Source organism: Pongo abelii, chromosome 3 (assembly GCF_028885655.2).
Source record: "Pongo abelii isolate AG06213 chromosome 3, NHGRI_mPonAbe1-v2.0_pri, whole genome shotgun sequence".
In the NCBI taxonomy this organism is placed as follows: domain Eukaryota; kingdom Metazoa; phylum Chordata; class Mammalia; order Primates; family Hominidae; genus Pongo; species Pongo abelii.
In genome coordinates, this window is record NC_071988.2 from 187,779,560 (window position 1) to 187,798,761 (window position 19,202).

Here is a 19,202-nt window from a genome sequence, read left to right on the forward strand (position 1 = left end):
ACTCTAATGATAACTATGCAATTTAAATAGGCCCTCCGTTTACTCCAAGTGCAGATTTAAAATACTTTTTTTCAGATTTGGAAATGATTTTCAGTAATAAATCATAGGACATGTTGGCAGAAACATTTCTCTAGGCTCTGTCTTTAATTTTGGATGTTGCTAGTATATTTCTTTTGCTCCATCACAGGTCTGCTTCTCTAAGTTCTATGAGGTTAGTAATAGCTTTATGCAGAATCACAATAGCCCTATGTCATTCATCCCAGTAACGTGCATGAGCTGAAAAGTTGGCTTGTCTTACAAATGCTAAGAAAAATGCTTCATGCCAAACTTCTTAACAGTGGCCCCTTCCTAGAGAATAAATCATTCTATGTTTTCTTTAAGTTTCATTGCCAACGTTTAAATATTTATAACTTCAGATGAAGCAGGAATCCTGGTTTTGAAGTCCTGGAGCATGAGCTAAAGTCTTAAGCTCTATAATTAATAATAAGCTACATGTTTGTACAGATACAACAGGTGTGTAGAAGATCTGTGTTACCTATTTGACAAGGAGAAGTGAAAATTGAATTTTCAACATGCAGGCTGATTTTTTTGTTAGCAGAATAGAAAAGGGGGCTATTTTTTATCAGTTGAACAATTTAATCTCACTGTGTAGTGGTGTCTGTCACAATGATTTGAGGGAAAAAAGTCAAGAGGCAGGCCAAGAAAAGCAGGGCAGACCAAATACAAGCATCAGAACAGTCATGCTGCAATGGCCTGGTAAATGACCAAGTCTGAGAAGTCACGAAGAGTATGGAGCAAGACCAAAGGTCCAAAGTCCCTGCAAGTGGTTTCTAACCATGGCATCTATGGGAAAGGAGAGAGCTAGGGCAAGCAACACAATTGAAGAACATGGATGCAGCACCAAAAGTTGAGAAAGGGCTTGGAACAATTAGTTTTCCTAACCTCAACTTCCTTTCCTCATTCTCCCTGGTTATTGTCAACTCCAGTAGAAGTTGACAATAGGAGTACAGGTGATGCTAACTAAAAACAACTGGAGGAGAGTGTGGACAGGGTCAGGGAAAAGTCACTGTTCTTTATAACAATTCAAAAAAAAAAAAAAAAAAAGGAAGTATCATTCTTGAATTCCTCCCTTAAGTCAATTTATTTCCAGTCTAGGAGGCAATGTGTCTCTGTGCTTTATGGCCAATAGCCAAGAATCTCTCGTTCGTTATAAAGAAACTTTCATAAGGATGCAGAATGGGAATCAGAGAGCAAATGGAGAATGAAAAAGTTGTGGGACTAGCAACCACTCCTGGCCTAGTATTAAACCAGTCCCAAAGCCCCACGCCACTCACCAAGTTCAGCCTCCCTGACCCCCTCCATGTGAGGCTGGCAGCCTTTAGAGAAGGAGTTGCTTCTCTTTGACAACTCTGGTTATAATCCAATCATCTCTTCTACTCTCCTCATTCCCTTGAAATGTTAGCTTTCTCTGCTCTTGCTCTCAAATACAGTTTAAGTTTGGAATCTTCATTCTTAAAGGATCAGCCCTGGTTCTTCACGAGAATAGTAGTTAGAATGATTGTGATCTCTTCCATCAACTCTATCCAGACCTGTCAGCTCAGATTGCCCTGAGAGACTAGTAGAAGTTAGATGTGCCGATTTTTAACCCTGATGTCTGGTGGAAAGCCAGAGTGAATTCTAAAGATGTAAAGCAAATGTCTCTATTATTTAGAAAGAAATTATGGCCTGTTTAGAAACTCTTGACATAGTCTGGTAGGTATTGTATTAACTACCACTCACTCTTCAGTAAAAAGTTGTCAATTAGTTAACTCCTTCTGGGCCATAATGAGCTAATAATGTAGATTGGTGTTGTCTAATTAGCATATAATGTGAGCCACAAATGTGAACTACACATACAATGTTAAATTTTCTACTAGCCACATTGAAAACAAAGGAAAAAACAGAAAAACAACCCCCCACCCATGAAATTAATTTTAATAATACAATTTATTTATCCCAATACATCCAAAGCATGATCATTTCAACATGTAATCAATATAAAACTTATTCATGTAATATCTTACACGTTTTTGTACTAAATATTTGAAATTCATACACTTACAGCATATTTCTATTTGGACCAGCTACATTCCAAGTGTTTAATGATCACTTTCACCAGTGGCTACCAGTCTTAAATAGAGGGCCTGGTGAGGTGGTTTTTCTTTCTCAGATTTACTGAGATTCCTTTGAGCCACTGTATGAGTCAGGGTTCTCTAAAGGAACAGAACTAATAAAATAGATGAATATATAAAGGGGAATTTATTAGGAGAATTGACTCACATGATCACAAGGTGAAGTCCCACAATAGGCATCTGCAAGCTGAGGAGCTGGGAAGCCAGTCTGAGTCCCAGAACCTCAAAAGTAGGGAAGCCAATAGTGCAGCTTTCAGTTTGTGGCCAAAGGCCCCAGAGCCCCTAGCAAGTCACTGGTGTAGGTCTAAGAGTCCAAAAGCTGAAGAACTTGGAGTCTGATGTTTCAGGGCAGGAAGCATCCAGCACGGGAGAAAGATGGAGGCCAGGAGACTTAGCCAGTGTAGTTCTTCCATGTTCCTCTGCCTGCTTTTATCCTAGCTGCCCTGGCAGCTGATTAGATGGTGCCCACCCAGACTGAGGGTGGGTCTGCCTCTCCCAGTCCACTGACTCAAATATTAATCTCCTTTGGCAACACCCTGACAGGCACACTCAGGAACAATACTTTGCATCCTTCAGTCCAATCAGGTTGATACTCAATATTAACCATCACAGTCACACAGTTCTCTAAAACAATTATTTCTTAAGCTCTCTGTAATTTATCTTTACGATTTTAAAATGTATATTTCAGATAAGTTCAGACTCTTTTTCATTGATTGCAATTCAGATTCCTTCAAATTTCTTCCTTTCTCCAAGTAGATGGCTATCTTTGTTTCTCTACTCTATTCCACCTCCCCACTCCCACTCTCTCCCAGAGAAGAATGTTTCGTAAATTTAAAGGGCCACACATTTTTCCCAAGGTGCTAAGATTTGCTCCAGACAGATCATTAGGGCTTTCTGCAACTTATCCTACAACCTGACCCCAGCCCACACCATCCTCATTAGAAGGCAGCCTACAGACCATCAGCAAAAAAAGCTGAATTTTTTCAAGGAGAATGCCCTTCCATAGGACAGAGACAACAGAATAAGAATCTAAGGACTATGGGTCACACTTTCTAAAACTCAGCAGATCTATCTGGAATCAATGTAGTAGACTTGAAAAATCAATTTTTCTTGTTATGCAAATGAGTTTAACTGGCTTTATTTTAAATAGAGAAGATTGACAGTGTTGGATCAGTCCTCTTTATTCCGATCAAATGCAGAGTAATATAAACACAGTATGAGCAGAAGAAAGTTGGGTAGAAAATTTATCTAATGTACACTATATAAGAGTTCTCCTATGAGTGCAATTCCTTCTGCAGAAGGTTGCCCTGTTAGTCTTCTTTTCTTCTGGGTCTGTTGTAGTGCCTGGCACCTAGTGGGTCTCAATAAATATTTGTTGGATTAATAAACAAGATATCCAACTTTAAAAATTTCCATTGTGTGTACTATATGAATAATATTGAAAGGTACTCAATTAGTACAGGGTGAAGAATGCATGGTCCAGCTACATTGCTGTTAGCCGAATAATTGTTAAATTACTGTAATTTAAAAGAAGTTGGAAAACAATTCCCCACCACCAGCAGCCCTGCCCCCACTGCTCAGTCCCTCCCTCATTATCCCATCTCCCAAAATCTACTCACTGAAGAACGAGGGCCTGGCACCTTCACTGGCCATCAGTTCTAATTGGGCACATTCTGGCTGGCAATGTCTGGATGAAAATATTTTGAATATAATTCTCAAGTGTGTGTTGAACCAAACCCTTTGGAAAAGCATAAGAAGTAAAGTGCCTTAAGTTATATTTATTGTCCATGAAAAAACATTCCTGATAGAAATTTTTAAAAGTTTTTTATTGTGGATATGTTTTCATAAGACTCTGGAATACACTGTGAAAGAAACTAATTGTACATAGGGATCCTTTTGTGAAAATAAATTTCATTCTGATTTAATATGAACCCATTAAAACATCTCATTTATCTCTCTTACAATTGATTTTGTTGTGTTGTTAAAAGGTTTTCTGTAGAAATTTGGCATTGCAGAAGTATGTTTCAAATAGGATGGGAAAAACAAATTATCAGAGTTTATCACGGGTGGGGAATATTTACAAATCCTCAACTAAACTTGTAGTGTTTGGTCACACGAAGGCAAAAACATGAAAGAATACCTGAGAAAAATACTTGAGACAAAGAGAGAAGAAATAAAGCTGTTAGTCATGGACACTTCTGATGCATTTTGTACAGGTATAACTTTCTATACTACAGTGTATTATTATTTACCTTGCAGATAAATCCTCCCTTCCATTTTGAGTATTGAAAGGGGAAAAATAGACAAATTATGAGAGGACAAAATATATTCAAAGAGCTCTCATAACCCGATTATGTGTTCTTAAGCTCTCTCTGAAGTTTTGATATAATCAAGTGAATAAATAATTTTAAAAAATCTTATGTAATACATTTGTAAGAGCATATCTTATCGCAGTTAATTTTTTTACAAAATTATGCTTCAATACATGACAGGAAACAGAATTTTATTAGACAACTAAAACCATAAATAAACAAGGTGAGACTGTTTTTACTGAATTCGGAGATAGAGATCTTGTGAAGGTTTTATTAGCAACTATCAGCTAGGCCCAACAAATGATTATGGCGAAGCTTGGAAAGACAGTAGTCCATCTTAACATAGTCAAAAAGCTTTCAATACCAATAAGTGTCAGGGTTCAAACAAACATATATATCCAAAATTGCTTTGCCTTGGGATAAATCCTGTCTTCATACCACTAGTCTCATGAATTTCAATCTTCCACAGTAAGTTTGTAGTAAGACAAAAGATAAATAAAGACATAGGGCATCCAGTAAAGTCATGGAGCTCTGTGAAGTCTTTACCCTGAGGATTAAAGAAGCAGGTGGTAGAATAATCAGATCTTATTTGTGGGCCCGGTTTTCTCAAATACAGTTTGTGCTTTATCAAATGTTTTCTCCAATTTTCTATACTTTTTCAAATCTGTTTTTTTCTCTCTCTTCAAAATCTTTATTAGACTCTCCCTTAAAAATATTGTTTTTTTTAAATAATTCAGAGTATTGACGATCTAATAGATTCTTAAATATGCAACATAAAAATAGTTGGATGTGCCAAATAAATTCCTGTATTAAGGTACTATAATTTTATTTTTCACCATATAAAGAGAGCATCATCTGAGAAAGATATTTGGGAAGTAATTACCAAACAAGCTTCCACATAAAAAATGAGGATAGTTGCTGGTCAATCCATTCCCTATTTCAAAATCATTGTGTAATGGATTATAAAACAATTTTTATAGCCTATCTTTAAGAATCACAGTGGACTAATTTACACTCCACCAACAGTGTAAAAGCATTCCTATTTCTTCACAGCCTCACCAGCATCTGTTGTTTCCTGACTTTTTATTAATAATCGCCATTCTAACTGGTGTGCGATGGTATCTCATGGTTTTGATTTGCATTTCTCTAATGACTAGTGATGCTGAACTTTTTTTTCATATGTTTATTGGCCGCACGACTGTCTTCATCTGAAATGTGTCTGTGTATATCCTTTGCCCACTTTTTGATGGGGTTGTTTGTTTTTTTCTTGTAAATTTTTTTTAAGTTTATTGTAGATTCTGGATATTAGCCCTTTGTCAGGTGGATAAGATTGCAAAAATTTTCTCCCATTCTGTAAGTTGCCTGTTTACCCTGATGCTAGTTTCTTTTGCTATGCAGAAGCTCTTTAGTTCATTTGGATCCCATTTGTCAATTTTGGCTTTCCTCAAGGATCTAGAACCAGAAATACAATTTGACCCAGCAATCCCATTACTGGGTATATACTCAAAGGATTATAAATCATTCTACTATAAAGACACATGCACACGTATGTTTATTGCAGCACTATTCACAATAGCAAACACTTAGAACCAACCCTAATGCCCATCAATGATCGACTAGATAAAGAAAATGTGGCACTTATACACCATGGAATACTATGCAGCCAGAAAAAAGAATGGGATCATGTCTTTTGCAGGGACGTGGCTGAAGCTGGAAGCTCAGCAAACTAACACAGGAACAGAAAACCAAACACCACATGTTCTCACTCATAAGTAGGAGTTGAACAATGAGAACACATGGAGACAGGGAGTAGAACATCACACACCAGGGCCTGTCGGTGGGTGAGGGGCCAGGAGAGAGAGAATATTAGGACAAATATCTAATGCATGCGGGGTTTAAAACCTAGATGATGGGTTGATAGGTGCAGAAAACCACCATGGTGCATGTATACCTATGTAACAAACCTGCATATTCTGCACATGTATCCTGGTACTTATAATAAAATAAAAATAAATTAATTAATTAAGAAAAAGAATCACAGTGGAATGAGGGGGCCTTAATTCTTGGAGTTGGGAAAGACATTAGAAATAATCTAGTCTGTGTTCTTCATTTTATAAATGAGGGAACTGAGGCCTGCAAAGGTCCAATCACTTTTACAAGATTATACATCTAGGTAATGGCAAAGCTAAAACTCCTCCCTGGGACTCCTGCTCTCTATTCCAGCACTGTGTGCATTATACCATTCAACATCTTCTGTAGTAGTAAAAATACAGGTATCACTGCAGAACATTCCACTTTTGAACGACACACATTCAAATCCCACTATCCAGTATGCATATACAGCCTTAAATGAGAGTCTAGCTTAGAACACAGCAATTGGCAATGTGTTGTTTTCTCAGTTACTTCAATTTCTCTCTATGGAGTCTCCATCTGTCCAGAAAAACATATGTATTTTGATGAAAACCTTAAACTTCTAAGGAAAAATCACTTGATGGCTAATGTTAGATACATTTAAAAAAAAGCAAATAAACTTTTGTCAATAAGTAAGGGAAAGGATTATAGAATAACCTCTCCAAAGAATAGACTATTCGATTCCAACTCCTCTCTGAGGTATGTTAGATACATTTTAAAAAAAGCAAATAAACTTTTGTCAATAAGTAAGGAAAAGAATTATAGAGTAAGCTCTCCAAAGAATAGACTATTCGGTTCCAACCTCTCTCTGAGGTGTGTTGAGGTTCCTCTCACTCACGGGGCATTAGACAGTTGGTTCTTTTTCTTCTAGTGCATCACGTGCATAGAGTAGTATTAAAAATTGGTTTGTACACAGGAGTCCATCTTAAAGCGGATCATGTGTGACCTTGCACATTGTTCCCACAGTTAGGTAAACTCCTTCCTCTTCTCTTCCAACCCCTGTGCCAAAGCCCTCTGAAAATCCCATGTGTTATTGCTTTGTGAAACTCAAATCCTGTACATTTGTCCTTGAATATGACAGTAATGTATAGTTTATTTTCCAGATGGAGAAAGTCTTTGTCATAAAAATCAATAACTTTAAAATATATATATTAGTTAACAGTAACTTGGAAGTGATTCAAAGGAAAAATAAAGCTATTTTCACCATTAGTAAGTCCAAGGGACTCATAAAACTTTCAGTGGTGTTTGAATCAAAATACAGGCTGCTCTCTCTTCAATTAATGGAAGTTGCATAGGAATGTAAGATGGTCTTAATTTATGTAAGTTCTTAAAATTTTTAATATTTTTATTATGTATTGCCTTTAGTTTAAATTTCTACATAAAACTAAATGACTGAGGCATATTTTTGAATCTACATATTCAAACAACATTTCTCTCAAAATATTAAGAGCAAAGTATATTAATTTCAGATACCCCAAACTTGAAAATATGTTAAGGTTATGTATATTATTAGTTTTTCTATATAACTCTCATGCTAAACTAACTGATATTTAACTAAAAATATTATTATATTTTAGGTCACAATTTGGCTCCTTAAAATCTAAAAAGAAAAACATTTTTAAAACCTAATAGAAAGATTTCTGAGAATTTTAATGAAAGTTAAAGTGGACTAAAACCATTAAGCTGTACAGGAAAGTAGATTTCACTGCCTGGATTAAATTAAGAGCTGCCTTAAAAATACATATTTTGATATATAAAATATTTTTTCAGAACGTTAAATACATGTCTATAATAACATTGCTTTAAAAGTGAAACCAATTAATTTTGTTTCATTATTCAAACTGGGAAAAATACTAGAACAAAAAAAAGTAATAAAATAAAATACATAGGTGGTGGCTGATTTATGTCTTTTTTAGTCTTTTAGCTATTTTATATGACTTTCAGTTTAATAATTTAGTATAGTATTACAAGCAAAAATTAAACTTTCTCTCTGTGTATCCGATTTCTTTCTGACCATGCCACTTCCATGTGTTCTCTCAGATATGAGTTAACAAGACAAATGAGCAGAGAAACTATGACTCTCCATGCTGCAGAAGGAAAATGCTCCTAGCGAACATCTGCTTCGGGTAAAGTAATTTAATTGCAAAGATCACGGTGGTATGTTGAGATTTATTTCAAGGGAAGAGCAAGGAAGCAAAAGAGGGCAGTGGGAACCCTTGACACCCTCCTTCCTTATGGAATTTTATCATCAGCGGTGAAGGGGCCAAGAAAAATCTGTCTTCTTTTGCTTTCCTTTGTATCAATTTCCTCTTCTGAAATAAGGAAGTCTAAACAAAATAGTCTGGACTTTGAAATATTTTATATATGTATGAAATATTTTATGTATATCTTTCTCTGTACACACATGTGCAAAACATACACACACACATACACACACACACACACAGTCTAGCCCTTGCCATATTTAGATGTGTTCTCTGGACAGTAAAATCCACCTTAGCTTATAGAGGCCGCCAATTTTCCTGAGATTTCCAAGCCTATTTAAATCTATAGAACGAGCGAATGTCATTAAATGAATCTGTAGGCTCAGGATAAGTGGTTCACCTATATACCTCCAAGACCAACAATAAAAAGCATTCTAACCAAGGCTTATCTTGAGGCAATGGTCATTTAGGAAGTAACATGGGACTAGACTGTGATTTACGGAGAAATGATGGCATAGATACATGTAGGGAGATAGATAAGTTGATTGACTACAGCAGAAATCTGCTGTTGTACAATCTGTTCAGATATCTGGCATCATTAAAACATTTATGGAATAATGTCTATTGTGTAAGTCATTACCATAATTTTTTACAGATAGTGGTTGAGATAGTAAATATTCAGAATTTAGGGCATTCATCGGATCTACTAAGACGGACAGGCAGGGAGCACACAGTGGTGTTATAGATGTCAGTAGATTCCTAGGGTGCCCTGGTTAGGTCTTCTCTTTCTCTTCAACTATTCCAGTTGCCTCTCAGATACATACATGAACTAAGAACAACCCTTTCCACTTAGAGAAGTGGAAGGAAGCAAGGAGAGTCTTATGATATCATTTTGAATGAAATAAAACATGTGGACTCCATGACAAGTCAAGCAGATTCAAAACATGCAAATGAATAGATTGAAGTGGATGCTAAGTGACGTCTCCCAAAACATACTTCAAGGCTGACCAGTGAGTTGTGAGGTTCATCCGTGGAGGCTCAAAATGGATCTTGACATGCAATTCCTTTCCTTCATTCCTACATGTGGGTGGTCTGAATGTTCTTGGACCACTTCTATGTTCTTGTATCATTGGAGGTCACTCAATAAAACTGAAGTGCATTGTTGATAGTTGCTAACATTTGGTATGCATAAACTAAAATTAGCATGACACTTAAGTTTGCTAAAGACTTTAATTCCATAATCCTAATATATTTCCAGTGATTGAACAATATTATACAGCTCCTCTTGTACAGGAGCTAATAAATGGTAAAAGTCAAGACTAGAAGCATTTCTCACACTAGCACAGTGCTCTTAGTAGTCCATTCAGCTAAATAATGGGTTGGATCACAAAAACAGAATTTTACATACCTTCATAGTCCAGAATAGGAGGTCAAATCTAAGAAGAAGAAACTTGCATAGGAGTAGAAATTGTACACTTTTAGACTTCATTTTGAAATACCAGATGCAAAGTACAGGATTACAGAGTCTTTGCTTTATATATATTCATGATAAACAACATCACATTTTAGTAGGAATGTTGATGAACTTGACTTTGTGCAGGGAAGGATGAATGGTCTGGGAAACATACAGTTGAAAGAACTGAATATGGAGAAAGGATTTAGAGTGAGTAGTTGTCAGATGGAAAAGAGATTCATTATTCCGTAGGGTTCTGTGGCTTCATTTGTGAAAATGCAGAGATGTGTTAGACAATTCCATAAAAGGGGATGCTTTCTTTTGCATCTCAGTTTCCTACTCTGAAAGAGGATAATTTTATTAATCCTTGGACCAGAAACAATGAGGAAACATCTACTTAGCATCTAAAATCTTTAGAACATGTAGGGAATGATGTGCTGTTCCCAGTTCCCCTGTTTGAATGAGGGACTAGTTTTCCTAATTACTGGAAGTGCTGCTGACTGACAGCTCTCAGGTGTCACAAGGCTGTGGAGTGGTACATCCAGAATCAGACACACATAAGGCTGGGACACACAAATAAGCTGCAGGTAGTCCGGATCTTAGAAACCCCCTGATACCTATCATTGATGCCCCAGTGCCTCTTTCTCCACTTATTCCTGTTATAATATCAAGGACACTCACTTTATAGCGAAAGAAATGAGGCAGTGGGTAGAGGTCCATGGAATCAAGGGTGAGTGTCCCATACCACACCCCCAGAAGTTGCAGGGTTGACCCACCTAATCATTTAGGATGCTGTGTACTCTCTAAATTGATAGCTTTATGATGTTGTGCCCCTAGTGGATAGAATGAATGGGCTTGAGAACCGTCATTCTTTTGTCCTCTTGGAGAAATTTTGCTTCCCTTCCCCAAATCTCTGGGGTTCTGTGCATTTAAATGTCTTGGTTCCCAAAAAGAGAGTGTTTCTAGCAGGTGGCCCAGTATGCATCCCACTGAACCTAAAGCTACACTGCTACCTACACACTTCAGAATCCTCAGGCCAAGGTGCCAGCAGGCAAGATGAAGAGTTACCATCATGGCAGACATAACTGACCATGATCATCAGAGGGAGGCACAGGTGATGATGACATACAACAGGGGCAGGGAGGAATGTGCTTGGCAAGCAGGTGATCCATTTGGGCATCCCTTGCCCAATTTTGATGGCAAATGGATGTGTGCTGCCACCTGAGAAGAACATGAGGACAAGAGGTTCACATAACTCAGGGATGAAAGTCTAGGTCATGCCAGCCGGGCGCAGTGGCTCACGCCTGTAATCCCAGCACTTTGGGAGGCCAAGGCGGGAGGATCGCGAGGTCAGGAGATCAAGACCATCCTGGCTAACACGGTGAAACCCCGTCTCTACTAAAAATACTAAAAATTAGCCGGGCGTGGTGGGGAGAGCCTATAGTTCCAGCTACTTGGGAGGCTGAGGCAGGAGAATGGTGTGAACCCAGGAGGCGGAGCTTGCAGTGAGCTGAGATCGTGCCACTGCACTCCAGCCTGGGCAACAGAGCGAGACTCCATCTCATAAAAAAAAAAAAATAAAAAAAAAAGAAAGTCTAGGTCATGCCACCAGGTAGACTGCCCAGAAAAGGAGAAGTGAGAGTTGAGGGTGAGCAGTGCCTGGAAGAACTGAAGAAGACAATGAGTATTGGTGGTGGCCTTGAGACCCGTAATGTGGGCTATAGTTTGTCCCATCCTTTTCCTTTTATCAGTTTTTCTCAGGAAAAGAGCTCCATCAGAATCATGGAGGAACTGGTCTCAGAACTTCAATCCCTCCTCAGGCTCCAATGCCACCTGCTATTCCAAGTCACTAACATCTTTCACCTGAAACAGTGTCTTGTCTCATAGGCCTGCCATTATCCACCACATCACAGCTAGAGGGAACTGTCAGCAACAGAAGTCAGATCATGTTATTTTTCCGCTAAAAACAGCCCCAATGGTTTTCCATTGCCGTTAAAATCAACTTGAACTTCATGGCGCCAGGCTGCTCCACAGACCTCATCTCCTAGTAGCTCTCCCTCCTGCTCACGTGGGCCAGCCATATTGGCTTCACTCTGTCATGAGTATGCCAAACTCCTTTCATATCAGGAGCTTGCTCTACCCTTCTGTGCCTGGGATGCACTTTCTTCTGATCTTCACACAGCTGGTGGTGTCACTTCCTTTATGTCTCTGCCCAGATGTCACTTCCTCAGAGGGGTCTTTCTAGACACTATATCTAAAATACCCTATGTCATCTACAACCTAACTGATTAGTTGGCTTTATTTTTTTTCATTGTACATGTAACAATTTCTAATGAGATTGTTATTTTGTTATTAACATGTGATTTAGGTATTACATATTATTTAGGTATTACTGTGAGAATCCCTCATTCAGTGTAAGCTACATGTTTATCTTTATATCTCTAGCACCAAGAATAATGCCTGCCATGTGCTAATTCCTCAGTAATTATTTATTGAATTAATGAATGATGCATATATAATATTTATTAAAGATTGACCAATGAGTGCCTTCAGTGAATTTGTTGCCATCATTTGCAGTGGATTTGCTTGCTTTTCCTTTTAAAGAACAAGCCCAAACTAGAGACCACTCTTAAGAATATTATGAATGAAAAATCTGTATATTTATCATATTTTTTAAAACGATGGTTATTACATGACTAGGGTATATAGTATATTACCCTGAAAAAACTTCCACTCTCCAGCTTACTTTGGTAAGAGTATTTAATATGCCTGAGCCAGATTTTAGTTACAAACTTCCAAATGAGTCATTCTTTCTTTGGGAACATTTATCCTACCTGTTTCCACCACTTCCTCTGGGGAGGTTAATCTAAATTCTGATAATACCAAGAAAGGCAGAACTTAAGTTTTGTTCTTATTATTAACAAGTTTAAATGAGTTCTTTTGAACGTTTCCTTTTATTCGAAACACATAATTGTGACTTTCTAAATTGAAGTCAGCCATTAATATATAATTCAGAGCCTACTGGATGACTTTTCTTTGTGGATACTGACGTCATTGTTCTCTTTCTCAATGGTACAAACAAAAACACTTCGGAAAGTAAACCCTTGTCTATTGTTACAGTAAGGTGCACAAGTATTCAAGCCTAATATTTTCAAGGTAACCTTTTAGGTAATTATAGACACTGTCCTGCCATTTTATGGAGGAGAACTTATTGATTTATATTTTTTTAAAAAACAAAAGGATTTGATGAAATGTTCAGCTAGCCAACCTGAAAACTCTTTTATTTTTGTTTTGTAAGAAGTCAAGCTTGACTTCTTACAAAATTACAATTTAGATGTTAAATGACATCTCTTAGGAACATTCAGAAATAGAGATAATTAGACAAATAAATTTGGAAATTAGCTTGCAGGGCCCTTGGTTAGGGATCTTTGGGCAGGCATAGTGAGCCATCTCTTTAAAGAAAAATGAGGTACTATCTTTAAGAGAACTGAAGTTACCTGGACCAAATCACAGCATGGCTTGTCTGCTTCCTCCCTCCCTCGCTCAATGGTAAAATCCTCTCTGAGACACAGAAGTATCTGGTTAAATTTTATCTCAAGATAGCCTACTCGGGACAACATGCATTCACCTACTGTGGTAGACAGAACAATGCTTCCTGGAAGATGTCCATGTCCTTCTTCCTAGAACCTGTGAATATGTTAACTTATATGGCAACAGGCACTCTGCAGATGTGATTAACAACCTTAAGGTGGAGAAGCTAGCCTGGGTTATCCAAGCAGGCCCTATGTAATCACAAGGGTCCTGGTAGGAGGTCAGAAGAGCCAGTGATGTGACAACAGACACAGGTCAGAGTTATGTGGCCATAAGCCAGGGAGTGTCAGCTGCCTCTAGAAGCTAGAAAAGGCAAGGAACAGACTTTCTCTTGAAGCTTCCAGAAGAAACTGGCTGTGCAAATACTCCATAGGACTCATTTTGGCCTTCTTATCTCCAGAGCTGGTAGGAGAATGAATTTGTGTTGTTAAAGCCACTAGGATTGTGATGATTTATTACAACAGCAATAGAAAATGAATACACCTACATTACCTTGATCACAATTTCAGGTGAAGACACTAGTTAAATATTTTCCTGAAGCTCACTCTCTACATTTGGGCATAAGAAAAGCTCTTCAGACTGTGGTTTTGAGGCAAAATGATACAAGGGAGTACAGACCCTCTTCAGCATGTAAGTTTAGTTTAAGCTTAAGCACACTTTATATCTTAAATTTTTTAATGTATCTACTCAAATCTAGTCTAAATCTAGTGTAGTGACTCTGAGCAAAAGGCATAATTCTAATGAAAGAATAGAAAAAATCTCAAGGATTATATGTGTAGTTTGAGTAAGGCATGGCTTTGTTTCAAATGAAATGAAATCAGATCATGAGATTTAAGATTGAGAAACGCTGACTTAGAGGCACTGAGACTTGTCTACGTTTCCCGGGAAATTCTTCTTATACTTTATTTTTCCTCTTCACTATCATTATGACAGTTTCCTATTGTATTACATTTATTTAGTTCCTTAACTACATCATTGATTCCTCTATGATTAGGATCATGCCTTAATCATTTATGTAATTCACACTTAGCACAGGGATAATGATTTAGTTTATGCTCAATATGTGTTTAATAAATTTGAATTCTTATTCTGGGATTTTAGGATCTTTTGCTGAATATCTATAATTTTAAGATCCTTTGCCAAATATTGTATAATTTTTACCATGCAGATAAAATGATAAGCATTTGGTACTGCTGATCAAAAAATAATTGTTTGGCTCTATTAAAAACTACACACTTGTATCCTGTGTCCAATTTTTATCTCCCAATTATTTGATAAATCTTCATTGATTGTTTTATTTAAAAATTATTTTTTCTAGAATGTTAATGAGAGAGCCTTTAGAAATAGTTAAGTTATATTGTAACGAGATTAATGTTTTATTTTGTTGGTTGACCTCTCAGGGCTTTTTTCCATTTTGGCCTTCAGAAGTCAACAAATTAAATTATGAAACTATTTCTTCCCTTGTTCTTTCACATCTTTGCTCCCTATTTTTTTCTTTTGCCTCATCCAAGTGGGGATTCTCCCGCCTGGATTTTAACTGTCTTGATTTGTAGCTGGCTCTTTTCTATAATGTACTTATGTCTTATTTTATCTGTAAACTATTATGTTAATCTGAACCCTAAAATCTTTTAAGCAACATAATCACTTACAATGTTATCAATATCTCCTTCAGAAAATATTATTTTGATCTGAGAGTTTCAATCTAATTCATCCTGGAATTGTAAATTTATCTGAGTTACTAACTTTAGCTACCACCACTCCTATCCCTCAATGTCCCTGTTCAGATAGAACAGGGGCCAGAAAGAGTTCTTTTTTTTTTTTTTGAGACAGAGTCTCACTCTGTCGCCCAGGCTGTAGTGCAATGGCATGATCTTGGCTCACTGCAAGCTCTGCTTCCTGGGTTCATGCCATTCTCCTGCATCAGCCTCCCGAGTAGCTGGGACTACAGGCACCCACCACCACGCCCGGCTAATTTTTTGTATTTTTAGTAGAGAAAGGGTTTCTTCGTGTTAGCCAAAATGGTCTCAATCTCCTGACCTCGTGATCCGCCCACCTTGGCCTCCCAAAGTGCTGGGATTACTGGCATGAGCCACCGCGCCCGGCCCAGAAAGAGTTCTTAATTTCTTCCTTATATATATCAAAAATGAAAATCAAAAGCTTCATTGGTAAAGGTTACTACCCCGTTGGAGTTTTAATTCAAGTGGTTGTAATTTTAAAAAATTAAATTTTGTGCATTCTTTATAGACTAAGTTTTGTCTGAAAGTAGGTAACTTTGAGGTAGAGCAAACCAATGCCTCGAAAAGGGATTTCCTTTATTACCAGCTAAAGAGTATTTTTGATATTGATAACAGCTAATAATTTCTGAGAATGCATTTACTTTTTAGAATATTAACTATTTTGATCATACAGAATTTTTTTTCTGCACTGAGAAAGAGAAATCTCTATTCTTCCTATAGTGAAAGTGCATGGCACATAACAGTCCAATAATTTTATCACTTGCATTCATAAAATAACTGCAGAGTGGGAAAAGGCATCCTACCAAAGAGAAAAAAAAAGTAAGGAGAAAACCTATGTTAAATAATGAAATATCTAACTGTAGAAATGTTTTTAAAAGTAACATTGTCCCTTTAAATTTAATGCTGACCACAATGCTTTGTAATTTTCCTTACGAAAACTGGATTTTCCCAGCATGACACCCAGTGCTGGCATCAATATCAGACGCTTAAAAATACTCATGCCAAGGAGTTAACAGGAAATATCTTGGCAAATTCAGAGTCAAAAGGAAAGCACAAAATTGTCAGAACGCATATCGTGTTTCTCAGAATTATCTGTATCATGTTGGAAGTTTTTATACGGAAGTGTGTGTTGACACAAATGATTAAGGCCAGGATTCCTACAATTGACAGGAAAATGACCTATAAATAATGACCTCTGATGGACTTGTCATGCAGTCATTAAGTGAAATATTCTAGTACCGGTTTCCTCTCTTTGGTATCCCAGTTTCCGGCTTCTGTGAAGTACTTTTCCTTTGCGAAAATCACTCATTTTACCTGAGACCATCAGATTTTCTCTGGGCTTTATGAAATGATAATTTCATTTACTCTCTTAGCAGACAGCAATATCAATTGAGTTTCACAGCCTTTTTGGGGCACATTTTTGCTTACATGAAAATTTTTTCTGAAGAACCTCTTATATCTATTGCTACCTAAAATGCAAAGTAAACTACTTGAAATATTGAAAGTTTAGGATTTTTTCAAGTTTAAGATAAAGTTAATTTTTAAAGTCATTAAGCAACTAGTTTGCCTGTTATTTTATATAATGTATTATCAATTTTTCATTAAATTAATACATTTCAATATAATTCCTTGGGAAATGGTATTCAGAAACTTGCAAATGAGATATATTTCAATTATCTCACTATATATGTGTATCATAAATGAAATGTAAATTTCTAGAAAACTAATTTTATTAACCAAACTGAGGACAGTGAATGAAATCACAGTTCACTTTTAATTTTCATAGGGCCCATTCAGGTTTTCTTCTCTTTTGTCATTTCTCCTTCTAACCCCAAAACACCCTATGAGCCAGTGGTCTATCTTCTTTCCTTCTTCTTTCCCTTTTTCCCTTCCTTCCTTCATATCTGTGGGTAAGAGATTGCAGAGGAAAAGTAATAGGTGATAAGCCCTGTCTTCTAAACCCACAAGCAAGATGCATGGATTTAAGCACTTAAAGGAAAAGAAAAATAAAGACTTTGAAACCATGTCACAGTATCACCATATTATATTACATCAGTAAGTAACATCATGGAAGCAAACATATAATTGAGCCTGAGAAACACTTACAGGAGTCAAAAGCTGAGGGCTGCACCACCAAAGACAGAATCAGTACCCTATAAATTCTAAATTTCATGACTTATGTTGTTCATTCTAAATGCTAATCTTGGGATAACATTTTTTAGGAGCACTTTTTTAAAATTTAATTTTAATTTTAATTAATTTATTTTTTGAGGCAGAAGTTCGCTCTTGTTCTCCAGGCTGGAGTGCAGTGGCACGATCTCAGCTAACTGCAACCTCCCCATCCTGGGTTCAAGCAATTCTCCTGCCTCAGCCTCCTGAGTAGCTGGGATTACAGACATGCGCCACCATGCCCAGCTAATTTTTTTGTATTTTTACTAGACAGGGTTTCACCATGTTGGTCTGGCTGGTCTCAAATTCCTGACCTCAGGTGATCCTCAGGTCTAGGTCTCCCAAAATGCTGGGATTACAGCCTGGCCTTAGGAGCACTTTTAAAATGACCGTTTTTAAAACTCCCACATAAACAATCTCACATTAAAAGATATGTAAGAAAAATAATATATTGATCCTGTAACAAGGTATAGCAATTCAAAATGAGAAGGACCTTAGAATTATTTCATTTAAACTTCTGATTTTAGAGCCAATGAAAGTGAACTTGAGAGAACTTGGGGCCAGTGCGACTTGCCTACATCCACAGAGTCAAAAATAAAACTGGTCTCTAATCAATCAGAATCTGATAGAACATGTTGTATGTTCTCAAAGCCAATTCTAATCATGAGCCTTGGATTAATTAAAGTCCCTGGAACTTGCAATTTCTGCTCTCTCCCTCTGCCTCCTCATACATTCGCTTTGGATGGCACGTGTACCAATCAACATTGCTGTGTGGTTTACACTAGAGGCTGGAGACTATGAGAAGAGGAATAAGACCCAACACCTACTTTTATAAAAGACTCACAATCAGCTGGGCGCGGTGGCTCACGCCTGTAATCCCAGCACTTTGGGAGGCCAAGGCGGGCAGATCACGAGGTCAGGAGATCGAGACCATCCTGGCTAACACGGTGAAACCCTGTCTCTACTAAAAATACAAAAAAAGTTAGCTGGGTGTGGTAGTGGGCGCCTGTAGTCCCAGCTACTCGGGAGGCTCACGCATGAGAATGGCATGAACCAAGAAGGCGGAGCTTGCAGTGAGCTGAGATCGTGCCACTGCACTCCAGCCTGCGCGGCAGGGCGAGACTCTGTCTCAAAAAAAACATGAAAATAAAAATAAAAATAAATAAAAATTAAAAAAGGACTCACAATCGTGAAGGAGAGATAAGACATGCACACATAAAATAAAAGAAAAGGAGAAATTCAATACTTAACAGTGAAGTCTGGTGCCATCCAGCGGAGTCTAATTGGAGTCTCTTGAGCTAATATCTTTGCCCCTTGAACTGCTTTGATCAAGGCTTCATGAATAACCTTTCCAGAGCACCTCTTTGACTCTACTCTTTTCCTACTTGAAATCATCAATGGGTGGCCGTATCAGAAAAAAAATCTAGTCAGCACTTAATACAATACAAACTCTCCTTCCACCCTTCCTCCAGATCTTTTCCTAGGGTTAGGTCTCATTAGCCACCTAAAATGGAAGTGATCTCCAGCCAAATGGCACAGCCCACTATTGCCTGACACACTATTTTTTTTTAAATTTGCCTCTTTTCTCCTGTTTGTGACATGCTATGTGGTATGCCTTCTCTTCATTCTTGTCTATCAAAACTCTACCATCATTC

The 19,202-nt window shown here is 37.4% G+C and overlaps 2 long non-coding RNA genes across 2 annotated transcripts in view; one reads left to right on the plus strand and one right to left on the minus strand.

Annotated features, from left to right (window-relative positions):
* LOC134761359 (uncharacterized) overlaps positions 1–19,202 on the plus strand; it is an 84,371-nt gene that overhangs the window by 46,285 nt on the left and 18,884 nt on the right. The window contains exon 4 of the long non-coding RNA XR_010139885.1: positions 8,435–8,520. This is a non-coding gene — a long non-coding RNA (uncharacterized LOC134761359). The remainder of the gene's footprint in view (positions 1–8,434; positions 8,521–19,202) is intronic.
* Positions 6,008–18,427, minus strand: LOC103890537 (uncharacterized). Its single transcript, XR_654860.3, has 4 exons — positions 18,375–18,427; positions 13,680–14,044; positions 10,007–10,237; positions 6,008–6,913 (listed from the first exon to the last, which is right to left on the minus strand). It is a non-coding gene; the product is annotated as an uncharacterized LOC103890537 (long non-coding RNA).